The 16,438-nt window shown below is 39.1% G+C and overlaps 1 protein-coding gene across 1 annotated transcript in view; it reads left to right on the top strand.

The window, feature by feature from the left end:
- Positions 1 to 16,438, top strand: part of Epg5 (ectopic P-granules autophagy protein 5) — a 1,526,775-nt gene that overhangs the window by 763,632 nt on the left and 746,705 nt on the right. The gene's annotated exons all lie outside the window — the stretch shown is intronic.

Below are 16,438 nucleotides of genomic sequence, written 5' to 3'. Positions count from 1 at the left end.
TTTCCTTTTAAAATAATTTTTTTTTTAAGTTTAATGTTATTTCTCTCTCTCTCTCTCTTTGTTTTTTTTATATAGAGGTTGTTTCATCCACTGCATTTAACTGTGTAACTGGAATGTCTAATTTTTGCCTGAATATGAGCCCCAGTCTTGAATTAAAATTGATGCAGGTGTATAAAATATTATTTTCGCAAAAGGGAAAAACTGTTTTATTCACTTGGACAACTGATATTCATACAGTGAATTCTATATCTGTATCCAAGCACCAATGTTGACAAATGAACTGCGGAAGTGAATCAGTCATGGAATCCGCAGAATTTCAGATTCAGTTAATTGTTGATGTTCAGTTTATTGGTCAGTATAATCACCTGCTTGTGGATATAGGATTTGCTGTATCATCATCAGTTTCCCACTGTTATAATAACTTAAACATAGTTCAGAGTGTACCCCGTTTATTCATTAGTTCTATATTTCCTATGTGATGTTATCTCTTAAGGAAAATAAAACTCTGATTATAGTATAGAATAAAGTTAAATATATAATATTTGAAAAATATATTAGTTTGGAAGTAAGGAAGTATGAATGCTGTTCTCGCAGAGCTAGTGTCAATCACATACTTCAGCAATGTTGAAGTTTGTCTCTCTTGTCACAGTATTGCCATATCATTTCATTAGAATGATATACCATCATTTGAAATTCTACGCAAATAATCAGAACAATTTACAAAAACGCAAGTTTCACATTGCTCCATATAGTACAGTAATATAAATGTACTTAAGACATGTTAATATAAATTTTTAGGTTGAAGAGTGGGTCTCATAATGTTAAAAATTAGTTTTAGTAGCAAATTGGATTTACTGGCAAAATTGGTTTTACTAGCAAAACAAAATTTCAAATCTGCTCCTTGGAAATAATGAATTTAGTGAAAAAATTGGGTTTAAAATTTAGTTTGCATCAATGTATTATTTAATCAAATTATCATCTCTTTGTAATAACAATAAAGTATGCACCAGTATGGGATTTAGACAGCCCAGTGAGAATTTCTACTTTTTTTTTTTTTTTTTTTTTTTAAGAACTGATTATAAGGTACACCCTGTGCATTTTAAAAATGCAGCATATAATGAGGCGAATATAATATATTTTTTTTTTTTTTTATTATAATCAATGTACCAATAGGTGTAAAAAAAATAAAAAAAAAAAAAAAAAAAACAAGCACACAAATTACAATTTAACATTCAGATATTTTCTTTTAAAAATTTAACTCTCACAGATGCCCCTCAAAAATAGTGTTAGTTAACACAAGAGCGTTAACCATTAGTCAGTGATTAAAATTCTGAAATCCTAAATATAATCCCAGGGGCTCACATCTGGTGAGTATGGGGCTTGGCACACCCAGGGTCCTGAGCTGCATGTCATCATTATTTTCTTTCTTGGTGATTCCCGTCTACTTCTGACTCTTGTTCTCTCTCTCTCTCTCTCTCTCTCTCTCTCTCTCTCTCTCTCTCTCTCTCTCTCTCTCTCTCTCTCTCTGGGTGCACCTCCGTAGCCAGGTGGGAAGGAGCAGCAGTGCATAGCACACGCTTCTTGATTAGACCGGGGTTCAAGCCTGTCACCACCAAATACGGAGCATGCGGAAAGGTCAGGGAATGACCACCGCACCGGAGCAATATGGCCTTAGTTGCTAATGCTTCTAAAAACCAAATAACAACAACAACAACTCTCTCTGGGTAACTGAGAAATTTTTTTTTCAGCAGATGCAGCACAAGCTGCATCTGCTGTTGAGTCAGTGTGGTGTGACCTAAGCACTGGGAAAGGGAAAATGAGAGTAGGTGTGTGTTATAAGCCTGATGAGTATAATGAGAAAATGTGCAGAGAAATAGTCGGCCAATAAATCATCACAATGTCTTATAATGGTGAATTTTAACTTTCCAGACATTGACTGGAACTTGTTGGTTGGTCACTCACACACTAACATGACTTTTGTGGATTTATTTGATGACTGTTTTCTATAGCAGCATTTTGAGTCATTTTTTGCGGGAGAAAATCATTGAGGGGGGAAAAAAAAAGAATAGAAGTGCGTTGAGTTATTTTTGGTGAGAAAAAATTATTGAGGGGAAAAAAAAAGAGAGAGGAGAAGTGTGTTTTAGGTGTATTGGTTGTACTGATTTCAATGGGGGATTTTAACTAATCAGATATTGACCGAAACTTGTGGTTTTTTACTCATTGTTGGACAGTGCAATGTTGAGTCAGTGTGCTGTGACATAAGCACTGGGAAAGCAAAAATGAGGGTAAGAGTTTGTTATAGGCCTAATGACTCTGATGAGTTCATTGAATGAACGATTATACAGAGAAATAGAGTTGGCCAGTAAATCAGAGTGTCTTATAATGGGAGATTTTTAACTTTCCAGATATTGACTGGAACTTTTGGGTTGGTCACTCACACACTGTCAAGGATTTTTGTGGATTTATTGGATGACTGTTTTCTAAAGCAGCATGTTAGAGGGGAAACAAGAGAGAGAGTAATGTTCTTGATCTGATTATTCACACATTATTCACGAATTATGAATCTGCAGCTAAATGGATGCCAGATGAACTAATGAGATGTGGTATAGAAGAAAAATGCATGCTATACATTTAAATAAACAGAAGCCTTCAGTAGATATAAATTGGTCTCTAATTAGGGCAGATGGAGGTTAGGCAAGCCAAGGAAGATTACGTGAAGTCTCTGGAAAAGAATGCCAAGAAAAGCAGGTAAGACTTCTTTACTTGTGTTAAATACTAGAAGGAAGGGGATGAATGACATTGATCCCCTTGATATTGATGGTTAAACTGCTGTTGATCCTGCTCCCGTTGCTGACAAACTGAACGAGTGTTTTTCATCTAAATTGAGTCTAGAGGAATTTTTTATGGAAGTGAATTGCTGAAGTTTATCCAACTCTAGCAGAGAGCTAAATGAGAGGGAAATGGAAGAGAAATTGTTGAAGTTAAACATAAGAAAGACACCGTGGTGGTGGTGGGGTCTATCCATCCAAACCAGTGCTTTTGAGCTTCTTAGGATTCACTGGTAGTGCCTGTGTACCTGAGATATTCAAATGTAACCCCAGTTTATAAAGGGAGATCAAAGGATAATACGAGTAATTAAAATAAGGGAAAATAATGGGCTCACCTGTTATTGAAGTAATAATGTAAGACCATGTAGACTTGACTGCAGTTATACTTCAAGCAGAGCATGGGCTTGTTTAGGGGAAATATTGTTTGACCAATTTGATTGGATATTATAATGCAGTCACAAAAGAACTGGATAAAGAAAATAATTTAGTTATAATATACTTTGATTTTGGGAAAGCTTTTGATACTACTACACATAAAAGAATGCTGTACAGATTGGTGCAGTGTGGCATTTATGGACAGTTACTGCTATAGATGAGCAGATTGTTTTCCGGGAGAAGACAGAGAGCGATTACAATGGAGTGATGACAGTGGATCTCTTTGTGGAATAATGTGTAATTCGTGGAGTTCTTGGGTTTCAGTGCTGGGCCCATTGTTGTTTTCTGTTTTATTTTCTAATTAATGTTGTATTCTGTTTTCTAATTAATGATATCGATGTAGGCATATCACATTTAATATCTAAGTTTGCAGATGATATTAAGGTTCGCAAAGGGGATTAAATCTGAGGTGGTAGATGACTCTCATCGACCGGTGCAATACCACCACTTTGCTTATTGGAGGCTTGAAGTGGTGAAACCCATGTTTAGTCTCTAGAGCAAAGTTTCCGGCATCCCCCCCCCATACTTTACTTTCAACCCATGCATGGTACTAAGTACTATAGGTTTTGATACCTTTCGTGTTTGGGGTTTCCATAAAAAATAAAAAATGAAAGTAATGATGGTAGCTGACTGCAGCAGCATCTGGAAAATTTAATCACATTGGCTGAGAAATGGCAACTGAAGATTAATCTTGACAAATGCAAAATGCTGCATATGGGTAGCAGTAATCCCAGACTAACCTACCAACTGTGTGGTACTATACTCAGCCTAATGGAAGATAAAAGGATCTGTGGGTAATGATGGAAACCCATGGGCAGCCCATGGGGCTTTGTCAATGATATAAAGCTATAAAACTTGAAACTATTGAAGGCATTCTAAGAAAACTGTATTCAGAAAATAGCTCTCTAAGGGAACGTCTGAGCCAGCTTGAAGATTATCAACGAAAGTCCTTGAGCTTACTACGGCTCTTGCCCGTGATCACTAGGCTCCCTTGTCCTGGCCCACTCGAACGCCCACCTCCCACACCTGAGTCATCGCTACTACCCGAAACGGATATGTTACACTGTCTAAAGACAGCGCCTATAGCGCCATGCTAAAATCAACAAAACGGAACTCTGACATTGCAGGCAAGAATGGAGCACAGCAAGGCCAGATGCCCAGACCTCAACCGACACAAGCATCCCCACACCAACGGTATTCCAGAAACAGCAAAACCACCTTGATTGGCATGAGAGTAGTTAATACTAGCCTCAGAATACGAGATTGCCAAGCCACCAGCAATACTCATGCAAATATTTTCATTACCAGGCTGGATCCGTTGACAAAAGTTGAAGAAATTCAGGCACTGTTGATGGAATTAGACATACCCGGTAAGCCTTTCAAAATCAATACCAAGATCAATATCAATACCAATACCATCTTATGCTTCCTTTAGGATTCAGATTGATGGGCCTAATTACCAACAATACTACCTCAATGCCGAATACTGGCCCAGTTGTCTGTTGGTAATGCCATACTATGGGACACCAAAGACCAAGAACTTATCAAGCCCGAAACCCATTCCGCAACAATGCATAACTACACCAGCAAAGCTACCTGTCCTCTCTAGCGGAGTCTCCCAAATCATATCCGAGAGCGGGTGCAACTTAAGGATGTTTAACGTGGAGATGACGAGCGAACATCGGTCCGGTCGCATTCCAGTTAGAATATCCAGTAAGGGGGCACATCGATCCCGGGACGAGATTTCAGATCATTATGTGAAAAGCAAATACTGTTCCAAGAGTAATCTCATCATAGTACAACCTTCCTGCGCAGAGTACGACTTCGTCATTCTGATTGAAACCTGGCTCAGAGATGAAATGGAAATTGATGGCTTCACCTCAAATCTTGGCTATCACACACTGGCAGCTAATAGAATTGGGAGACGAGGTGGCGGTGTAGCAATCTATCAAAGGAGTTCACTACCCCTAATTAAGGCATCCACTTATCCAGGAGGTGACATAGAAGCTGTTCTAGGAATCTACTGAATTGGTTTGTCGATCTCTGTGTGTGCTGTTTATTTCCCTCCACCAGTTTCTGAGGATTCTGTCCTTAATCTGACAGCATGGCTGTCATGCACAATCAATCATCGGCAAAAGCTCATCATCCTCGGAGACTTTAACCTTCCACTGCCAGCCACAAAGAAGCTCCTAGATACTCTGTCATTGAATATGTTGGAAATGGGCATTGGTCCTATTCATGTTCCTCCCTCACACGGCGATGCCACCCTGCAACGCATCTTCTCAAACTGTTTAGTAAAGGAAACCCTGACCATACCTGAGAACTTCCTCCCGTCCGATCATGTTCCGATTGCTGCTATGATATCTCTGCATGCACCTAAGGATGAACGTACACAAGTACAAACTACAAACACTGTCAGGAGAGTATACAATCCAAAATACATCAACATTGGAAAAGTTACTACCCTTTTCCAACTTTACCCTTGGAACATACTGGCTGAGCTTAACATAAATGAGGCTGCCTACTGGCTTTCGAGATCGATGGAATTCATTGCAAGGTCTGCAATGTCCAAAACTTGCATCCTTAGTCCCCACTCAAAGCCATGGTGGAATACCCTCCTGACCAAGGCCTTTAGGGAAAAACAGGCAGCCCATGCCTCTTACAAGAAGTCGCCTTCACAGAGTCATATGCCAAATTTTCCAAAGCAAGGATAGATTTACAGAAGAGGAAGCAATTTTCTATTGACAATTTCATGAATGGCCGACTATCCAGGGGAAAACGTGTGTGTGGTCCACTAGTCATACTTGCACCCCTCTATCTTTAGATGTCCAGGAATGGTGTGAGCATGTGCTGCGTTTTAAGCGAGATCACTGCATGTCCGAAGCATATCCTTGGAACGAAGCGTTTAACGTTTCTTCACCTTCTAGTAATACAGAAATTTCCGAAGAACAACTAATAAAAATAATAAATTCACTACCTGACAAGTCCACTATAGGAATTGACGCAATACCTCTTTTTAGTCTAAAAATTGCTTCTTATTTCATCAGCAAAGAGCTCACTCAACTCTACAACAGCGTACTCAAATTTGCACAGGTGCCTTCAAGCTGGTTATCATACAGAGTCGTGGCAGTTCCGAAAAAGCCTTGTGCGAAAAGACCGGCTGACTTCAGGCCAATATCAATTGCCTCTCCCTTCCTGAAATGCCTCGAGAAGTGCATCTATAATGATGTAGCACTCGCAGTCTTTGCGCATAGGCCAGAACATACCCATTATGCCATGCCTAATAGATCTACCGTAACCTGCCTACAGTAATTATCACAGAAAATACTTCACGCCTGGAATGACAACGAAGATCTTCACACCATTTTTCTGGACATGAAATCTGCTTTTGACTCAGTCCAAATAACACCCCTCCTTGCCTTACTTGAGAGATTCTACGGGATATCCGGAAATATGCTTGAGATCTTCAATAATTTGCTATCTAGGAGAATGCTTCACTTCAAAGGCGATGGCATCACAGTCACTAAAAGCGTCGAAGTAGGGATCCCACAAGGTGGTTCTCTCTCAGCCTTGTTATTTGCAGCAATATTTGTTCCACTAATGGATCAAATTCCAGTTTTCCTATCGTATGCTGATGATATTGTTTGCTACTTGCCATGCAAATGCCATGATGGTGATTCACAAGAAAGACAAACCGCTTCTGAATCTGTAAACAGCTACCTAAATACATTCTGTAAGTATGCTAAATTTTTTGGCTTGTCAGTCAGTCCAGAGAAGTAAAACTATCTCATCTTTACTCCGTCGGATGACTTCTACTGATACTGCATCTTCTCTACTTCCGTAATTGGCAGGAAATATTCTGACTCCTACAGTGTCAAATTCCTAGGAGTAATCCTTGACGCCAGCCTCACCTATAAAAAACAAATCCAAGCTCAGTATTCCAAAGCCCTGAGAGCGTTCTGGGGAAATAAAATTGATCTGTACAAAATGCACAATAAGCAAATAATCAAGAAATACCTTGCAACTTACTTCTGTAGTGTACTCTCCTATGCCGTGGAAGTTTGGTCGGTGGCACCACCCACCAGCCTCAGGAAACTATGGGGCCTTGAATTCTGTGTGCTGAAGTGGGCCAACTTTTTTTTTTGTCGCACCAGATCTACACAACATCTAAATCTACTCTCTGCTGCAACCTGCAATAAAGGCCCATAGTCCACAGAGCCCATCTGCTAAAAATAAAATCATTCTTTCATCTGTGCTCTGCTAAGCAGGATCACATCAACATCTGGAACACGGTTGGTTGGCGTTTGCCAGGCAGACATCTCCGTAGTACCCCCTCCTTGTGCTCAAGGCTCCAGCGGTTACAGAATTTCAAGAGGCACTTCCCAAATGTGACTCTGGACACTGAACTCGTTCAACATCGACATCAACCTGTGGACTATAGACAAGGTATATCGCGATGGCATCTTGCCCAATCTTGCTGATTGTAAAGGACATTTGTGTAAGTGCCGATCTTAGTTAGCCGATGCCATTTCATGTTCTGCTCAACTTGTAGTCCTTTTTTGCTGTAATTACTACTTCATTTTTACATTTTGATTATCATCTTTGCTTTGATCTGTTAATTATTATTTAGTTATTATTATTATTATTATTATTTTTTATAAAAAACAAAATCACTTGTATAAACAACAAATTGAAAATTCCTCTGGCTTTCTGTGTAAGGAATCACTATGTATAAAATTTATGTTAATAAAAAATCTTATTATTATTATTATTATTTTGGAGGAGTTAAGGAGCTAATTATCCAATTGCACACCGCCATGGTAAGCCAAATCTTCAATCCTGGATACAGAGCTGAGCTCATTGTTTTTTTTTTTTTATATATATTTATTAATGACAGTGACGGAGATATATCAGGCCTATTACATTGGTCAGCAAAAAAAAACCTTTTTCATTCCCTGTTAAAAATGCAGGATGAATAGTGTGGATTTGACATTGCTGAATTCAATATGGCAACCATATTGCTGTAACATGCACCAATTTTTAAGGGAGAAGAGATTAAAATCAAAAACTAAGTTTCTAGTAAGAAAAGATTTCATACATTATAAGAACATTTTACAAACGGTACTAAATATGGGACATAGTGTGCATAGTGTTAGGGTCAGGTGCCACCTGTCGTTTCCCACATCTGCGCCTTATGTATGCTGTGAAGAAATATAGACTACTGTAAATGCCAGGATAGGTGTTGTGTGCTGGATGTGTAGTATTTTGCTGGGTTCTGTTGTGTGTCCTGGTGTTTGGCTGCAGGGCCCCTTGGTGGGACCATACATTGCCCGCACGCACACCACTAAGAGGTATCCAAGGTGCCCATAATTCTCTGGCTGGTGTGTGCCAGTGTCACCTGAGCATCCTTGATGGAGACGAAGTAAAAAAAAAAAATTTTAAAAAATGTGACAGCAGGTCTCTTAACCTTATTCTATTTACAAAAATGTTTTTCTGATAACAAAATACTTATTTTGTTGTTTTTTGCCTTTTATAATCTCCATTGGTGTCTGCCATACCAGAATTCAACTGTTGTGTGTCAGGGTATTTGGACTCCAGTTTCCCCTGGTATCTTTTTCCATTTGAGAAATACCTTGGTGAAACCTTTCACTGTGTTCTTTCGGAGACTGCTCCCAAGTTTATAGGAAAAAAGTCTAAATGGGAATGTAGGAAACAAAGCTTGAATGACATGTTTCAAACCCAAGTCTCCATACACCAAGTCTCATCAACAATTTCACTGTAATTTTTGATTCATTGCCTTAAAAGGCAATAAGTTGCCTAAAAAGTTCTGGCTGATTTTCGAATGCCCTTCTGGGCTCTTATTTTTGTAGCTTTTAAATTTTTAGTGAATTCCTCATCTTGGAATAGCAGTTTGATTTGAGGACCCACAAAAATTCCCTTTTTATCTTGGCCTCATTGATTCGAGGAGCCTTGAATAGGAAATTCCTCTTCCTTTTTAGTTCATCGCTTTCATAAATATATTTATCAAACCTAGCTTGATGTGCAGTGGAGGTAATTAGATTTTTCAATTTTCTACTGAAGCAGGATGTGCTACATTTTTCTGGTCTGGTCATTTTTTTTTTTATCCTCTTATGGCCATCCTTTGCTCGGTTGTCCCATTTACATAAAAAGAGCCGTATTTAGTGCATCCACCTTGCAAACTATTCAGCAAAGCTACCTTTTTTAGGTTGGCACAGATATGCCATTTGCATTCTTGATAGCATATTTTTTCCAAAAGAAAATGTAGATTCTCCTATGTTTCCTTCATGTGAATTGTATGGGCAAGTGGTATAGATGGATACTTACTTTCATTGTGGTGTAAAACTGCTTACAAACTGACCTTGGATGAATCAATGAAAAGCCTCCACTGCTTGGGATGTGCTCCAGATGTACCCTTTTATTAATTCCTGGACATTAAACTTCATTTGCCACCTCTCAGCCATCTGCCACCTCTCAGCCAACCTTTCCAGATCCTGTTGCAGCAGCATAGCGTCAGAAGTGTCCTTAACAACCCTGCCAAACTTTGTATCGTCTGCAAACTTGGACATTAAGCTTGATATACCATCATCAATATTATTTATAAATACAGAAAACAATAATGGACACAACCCTGAACCCTGAGGGACTCCACTGATAACATTAGTCCACAATGAGCAGTGTCCATTGGTTACCACTCTCTGTCTTCTCCCCTACAACCACCCCTTTATCCATAGCAGCAATTTGCCTCCAATGCCACACTGCTCCAATTTGTGCAGCAGTCTTCCATGAGCAACAGTATCAAAAGCCTTTCTAAGATCCAAGTATATAATATCAAAGTTATTCCTTGCATCCAGTTCTTTTGTGACTGCATCATAGTATCCAATAATATTGGTCAGCAAGACTTTCCCTTAACAAAACCATGATCTGTCTGAGCTAAAACTGAAGTCTTTTCTAGATGATCCTGCAGTGCTTCTTTAACCAGTGCCTACATTAATTTTCCTGGAACAAAAGTTAAACTCACAGATCTATAATTACTTGTGTCAGCCTTTGATCCTCCTTTGTGAATTGGGGTCACATTTGCACATCTCCAGTCTATGGGTACCTTCCCTGAGCCCAAGGAAGCTCTCATAATTATGGCTAAGGGTTTGCTTACTTCCTTTGCTGCCTCCTTTAATATAACTGGATAGATCCCATCCACCCCAGGTGCCTTTCTTTTGTTTATCTTCAACAATTTCTCCTCCACTTTACTCTCAGTTATTACAAGATTATCTAGCTTACTGCCAGAGTTGAATACACCTCTGGCATTCCCCTCGCTGAATAACTCCTCATGTGTGAATGTAGATGCAAAATATCAATTTAGTTTTTAGCTACCTGAGCAGGATCATCAACAGTTGAACCATCGATATCAAGTGGACCAATCTGATTCATTCCCTTCCTTCTAGAGTTCACATAAGTAAAGAACTCTTTGCTGTTTTTCTTTGCATCCTTTGCCAAAGATTTTTCATAATCTGCCTTTGCCTGCCTAACCTCCTTTGTGACTTGGTTCCAGGTCAGCTTATATCTATCATAGGCTTCTGTGTCACGTGTTAATTTATATGTAACCCATGCATATTTCTTCTCTGCCATGTGTCTCATTAGTTCATCTGACATCCATTTACGCCTAAACCTTGAACAATATTTCTTAATTGGTATGTAAAGCCTAGTTGCTTCGAAGATAAGTTCTTTGAATGCTTCCCATTTTGAATTTGCTGTTGGTAACATCATCAGTTGGTCCCACTGTATAGAATTTAAATACTGTCTCAGACCATCGTAGTCGCCTTTGCGAAAGCAATAACCCTTCACTTTTCCCCTGATGGTAGTTACCTCTTTGAGTAAATCCCACTTCGGCGCACTGTGATCACTGCCACCTAGTGGTTCCTTTATCTGCAGATTCTTAGTGCGTGAAGAATCACTACTGATAATCAAATCAAGAGTATTACTCCATCTAGTTTCCTTCCGAACATGCTGATGCAGAAAACAATCATCCAATAAATCCACAAAAGCCTTGCTAGTGTGTGAGTGACCAACCCACAAATTCCAGTCAATATCTGGGAAATTAAAATCCCCCATTATAAGACTCTCGGATTTACTGGCCCACTCTATTTCCCCGTACAGTTCCTTATTATACTCGTCAGAGTCATTAGGCCTATAGCACACTCCTACTCTCTATTTTGATCTCCCAATGCTTATGTCACACCAAACTGACTCGACACTGCACTGTCCAGCGATGTCGACTGGCTTCACTTCCTTGGATTTTATATGTTTCTTAACTAATAGCATGACCCCTCTTCCCTTCCTATCGTGTCTATCCTTTCTGTAGATGTTGTACTCCCCAAATTCCAGTTCTGCATTCCTTATATCTGTGTGACACCTCGTCTCTGATATCCCAACAATATTCGCCTTTGATGCTTTGAGCAATACATCAAATTCATCAAATTTATATACCAAACTCTTAGCATTGGTGTACACGCAAGTATACATGCACCTGTTCCTATTCTTAGCTACCCTAACACAACCCATGTGTTTACTTGTACCGCAATGACTCCCAGCAGTCTCTGAAATATCCTGCATCTTGTTTTCCAGGCTTCTGCTCATTCCAATAGAAGCAGTGCAAGAATCACTTTCACCTCTGCCAGTGGCTACTGTTAATCTATTAGTCCTTGTATCCCCCCAAGCTAGCAGTTTTCCGACCCACCTAACACTGCCTCGATGGGATGAATTGGTGGGTCTTGTAGCAGAGAAAGAAAATGACTTGGATGCATTAAATTTATCAAATGATGTAATCAATTTGACTTGATTATAAAAGTCAAGTCAAAAAGGAGGTTGGCTAAGCAAGCTGAGAACCATTATACTGAACAACAAATTTTGGACCATATCTTGTTATGAGCATAAAAAGTAATTTTACTTTGTAGATTTTGGGGTACTAAACACTGAAATTGTGCTTTAAATGGCAGATTGGCTCATATTTTCAAAAAAAGTAGTTTTTTAAATTTATTCAAGGTATTTTTATTTATATGGAAGTAAGATGCATACCTGTATCAAATACAGCACCTTTTCACCTTTCACTTGTATTCAGCTCCAGGAGCATTCCTTTTCACCATCCAACAATAATCAACTAACATGGCGGCACTCCATTTGCTTTTGTATATTTGTTCAATCCCTGAGATGAGATGCCTTGATGGAAGCACTCACCATGTTCGTAGCTGATGGCAGCACAGTTTGGCGGGAAGAAATCCATGTGTGAGTGCAAGAAATGCATCTTCTTACAAAAAACTGCATACCAGTTTTTTTGTTAGAAGTAATGAAATCTTCCAATAACTGCCCGTAGTTGCCGGCTTTAACATTTCCTAGAAAATCATTCGAAACATTTTGAAAGGCTTTCCACACTGATTTCTCGCTATCACTAAGGGCTAATTGAACTGTTTGTCTTTGAAAAGTTGCCTTATTTGTGGACCATTGAAAATGCCTGCCTTAATCTTCTTTGTATTAAGTCTTGTGAATTTGTTTTGAAAGTATGTAAATGCAAGACCATTCCCTTCCAAAGCCTTCATGAAATTTTTCATGAGCCCCAGTTTGATGTGGAGTAGTAGTAGTAAAACTTTATTTGGATCTACCGGAAGTTGAAATGCTACATTCTTCATTCAAAGTGTTCATGATCTTCATTGAGGCCAACTGCTCTTTTCATAGTGCACGACTTGGTGCGACTATCCCACTCGCAGAGAAAGCAACAATACTTAGTGTAACCCTTTTGTAGTCCTAATAAAATCTCAATTACCTTTAAATCACCACGTATCTGCTACCATACTTCTGATAGTGTACACCTAAGAGGATTTTCTCCATGTTTATGTATGTTTCTTTTTTGTGAACTGCATATGCAAGAGGTATTGAAGGCAGCATATTTCCATTGTGTAATAACACAGCCTTAAAGCTTACCTTAGACGTGTCTATAAATAGTCGCCATTTTTCAGGAACATGCTCATGTTCGTTGCTGCCATTAGGCCATCAAGATTCTTACAAACACTGAGTTCACCTTCTGTTTGAAAGAAAAGAATTTATCATAGTCTTTATTTCGAGTACGAAATGTTGTCACTTTCACAGAACTAGAACAGTGGTTCTCAAACTACTGAGATCTACGGACCCTTCAAAAAAATACAAAAGTTTACAGACCATTATATATGAACACTGGGTTTTCTGAGAAGAAAATTCAAGTTTTATTGAATTTTCTATTGAATTTTATTGAAAAAAACTCAACTTTATTCTTATTTTTACATAAATATATAATAATATCTTTATTTATCATAAATTTGCTATACAATGAACGAATAATTTGACCCCATTCCAGAGTGTGCGTTTCGCAGAACCCCGGAGGTCCGTGGTCCCCAGTTTGGGAAACGTTGATGTAGAAGATTCCACTGTTGTAGCCCCGAGGCCAAAAGCTCTGCTTTATTCTTTGGCAGTTCGAGTTCCTTGATGCATTCATTATGCTCACTTTCTGTGATCTTACGTGTTACAAAAGGATAAAGGTTTGAGCAAAATAGTGGGACCGGTAACGTATACGGCAGCTGTGCTTCTTTGTGTATATCAAGTTGATGTTTGGCAGTGTCTTCACCGCCATCAAAGTGTACAGAAAAACTATTGGGTGGTTTAGGAATAGGTAGTACTTCACCGTGAGGTGTGGGACAAATTGCAGATGGTATATTCGGGTATGTTACTGTCCACTGTTTCTTCTTTAGAAAACAGGCCTTGTGTGTCGCGTTGCATTATATCATCAAAATTTCTTGCAACAACCGACTAACTGGTTAAAATAAATTTATTATTAAAATAAAAATGATATATACATAAGATAAAGCAGAAATAAAAGCTTTAAAATACAATAAGATAAAAGAGTTAAAAAAGCAGAATTATGCTTTACCAACACCGGACTTGTGATACTTGATCATGCCCAGCTGAATTGTGCTATTGTAACCATCAATATATACTGAAGTACACCATTCACAGACTAGCTGATGAAGAGGCACTTCACTTTGAAAGCTACCATCTATGAGTTCAGAGTGCGCTGGGATCGCAGAACAGTACGGACGGTGGATTTTTGGATGCTGTAAAGGGATTTTTTAATTTTTAACGTATTCTTCGTTATTTAACATAGTACATTGTGTTTTACGGAGATATTAAATAGGTTTAGTAGTGTTCGTTAGCTTCTTATTTTGAATTTAACCTGTGATTTTTGAAAGTTACGACTCCCAGTGTTGGTGCCAATATAGTTCAACTAGCCACCATATTGTAGTCGATAAGAAATAGCTTAACGTGTATATATCTCGAACTGATAGCGTAAGGTATAAAAGTAAACTAGATAGCATAATACGAAGCACTGTATTAAGAATCTGTTAGCTTATTATAGTATTATCAATTAATCAAAAATATTATTAATCTTATTAAATTTCATAGTTAATTAAATTGTATTCAAATGGAAATCATGACCCAGACTAGAGCTGCGACGCAAAGATCACAGACTAGCGAGAGTGCTGTGGCTCTTGGGAGAAACGAAGGAAGAGATTCTCCAACACATCACAGTCTCAAAAAATATGCAAAATGGGAAATGTTTGCTGACCTTTCTAAAACAGGACATGATCTAGCCAAGGAGGATGCCTTTGTGTGTGCTAGGTGTCTGGAATGACAAGAAATTAGGCACCAACTCACCGTTCTGATGGGCATCTACGAGAGCTTGAGGTGTAGGGTAAATGCCCTTGAAGAAATTAATATGAGGGGCCCATCAGGCTCTCAGCTGCCCAGCTCAATGACTGGACAGATTATTATTATTATTATTATTAGTATTATTATTACCAGCCATACGGCACTAGGAAGCCTGAGGATGCCGCACCAGCCAAAAAAAAAAAAAAACTCCAAGCCACCCTGAGAGAGAGAGAGAGAGAGAGAGAGAGAGAGAGAGAGAGGGAAACATAAGGGCATCACCAAGAAAGAGAAGAATGATGATATCCAGCTCAGCACCCTGGGTGTGCCAAAGCCCATACTCACCAGATGTGAGCCTGATGCTCTGTGTAGCCTGATGCACAGGAGCTCACTCCTGTGCATCAGGCAACAGAGAGGTAATCTCATGGGGAATATACTTGGGAAGAAGGATAGGTGGAACAGGACCAGTGTATGTCTGCCAGGGGCAAAAGTTGATGACATTGTAGAGCAGATATCATCTTTTTCAGGGCACAGAAGGTGATATTGTTGTACATGTTGGAACTAATGACATTAAGAGTAAGACATCTGCAGATTTACTTAAGTACAGGTCAATGTTGAAAAAACGTCACGAGTTAGGGTTGAATGTGAAAGTGTCTACAATTCTGCCCAGACACGATAGGAGGGAGTATATGATGAGAGCCTTGTCAATCAATTCGGCCCTGGAGGGATTGTGTAAGGCTCGAGGGGTAGAATTTTTTTCAGCCTGGCCTGTGCTTGTTGGCAGGAGAGACTGCTTCTACAGGGATTGGATACACTTAAATAGAAAGGGTGCAAGAAGATTTCCAGGACTGCTGGGCGCTATAGTCGAACAAGTAAATACATGGGCTGTGTTAGGGTGGCTAGGAGCAGGAACAGGTGCATGTACACCAATGCTAGGAATATAGTTAATAAATTTGATGAGCTTGAAATGCTAGTGAAGACATCAAAGGCAGATATTGTTGTGATATCAGAGACGTGGTGTCACACAGATATAGGCAGTGAAGAGTTGGAATTTTGGGAGTACAATGTGTATAGGAAGGATAGAAAGGGAGGAGGGGTTATGCTGTTATTTAAGAAACACATAAAAAGCGCATCCAATTGATGTTGGTGGACAATGCAGTGCTGAGTCTGTTTGGTGTGGAATGAGCACTGGGAAAGGAAAAATTAGAGTAGGTGTGTGTGTGTGTGTGTGTGTGTGTGTGTGTGTGTGTGTGTGTGTGTGTGTGTTATAGGCCTAATGAATCTGATCAGTATAATAAGCAGTTGTGCAGAGAAATATACTGGGCCAGCAAATCAGAATGTCTTATAATGGGAGATTTTAACTTTCCAGATATTGACTGGAACTTGTGGATTGGTCACTCACACACTAGCAAGACTTTTGTGGATTTATT

This window comes from Mastigoproctus giganteus, chromosome 8, assembly GCF_048544385.1.
Source record: "Mastigoproctus giganteus isolate SK-2022 chromosome 8, ASM4854438v1, whole genome shotgun sequence".
NCBI lineage: Eukaryota > Metazoa > Arthropoda > Arachnida > Uropygi > Thelyphonidae > Mastigoproctus > Mastigoproctus giganteus.
The sequence above is the reverse complement of the archived record's forward strand: the minus strand, read 5'-3'. Positions and strand labels throughout refer to the sequence as shown.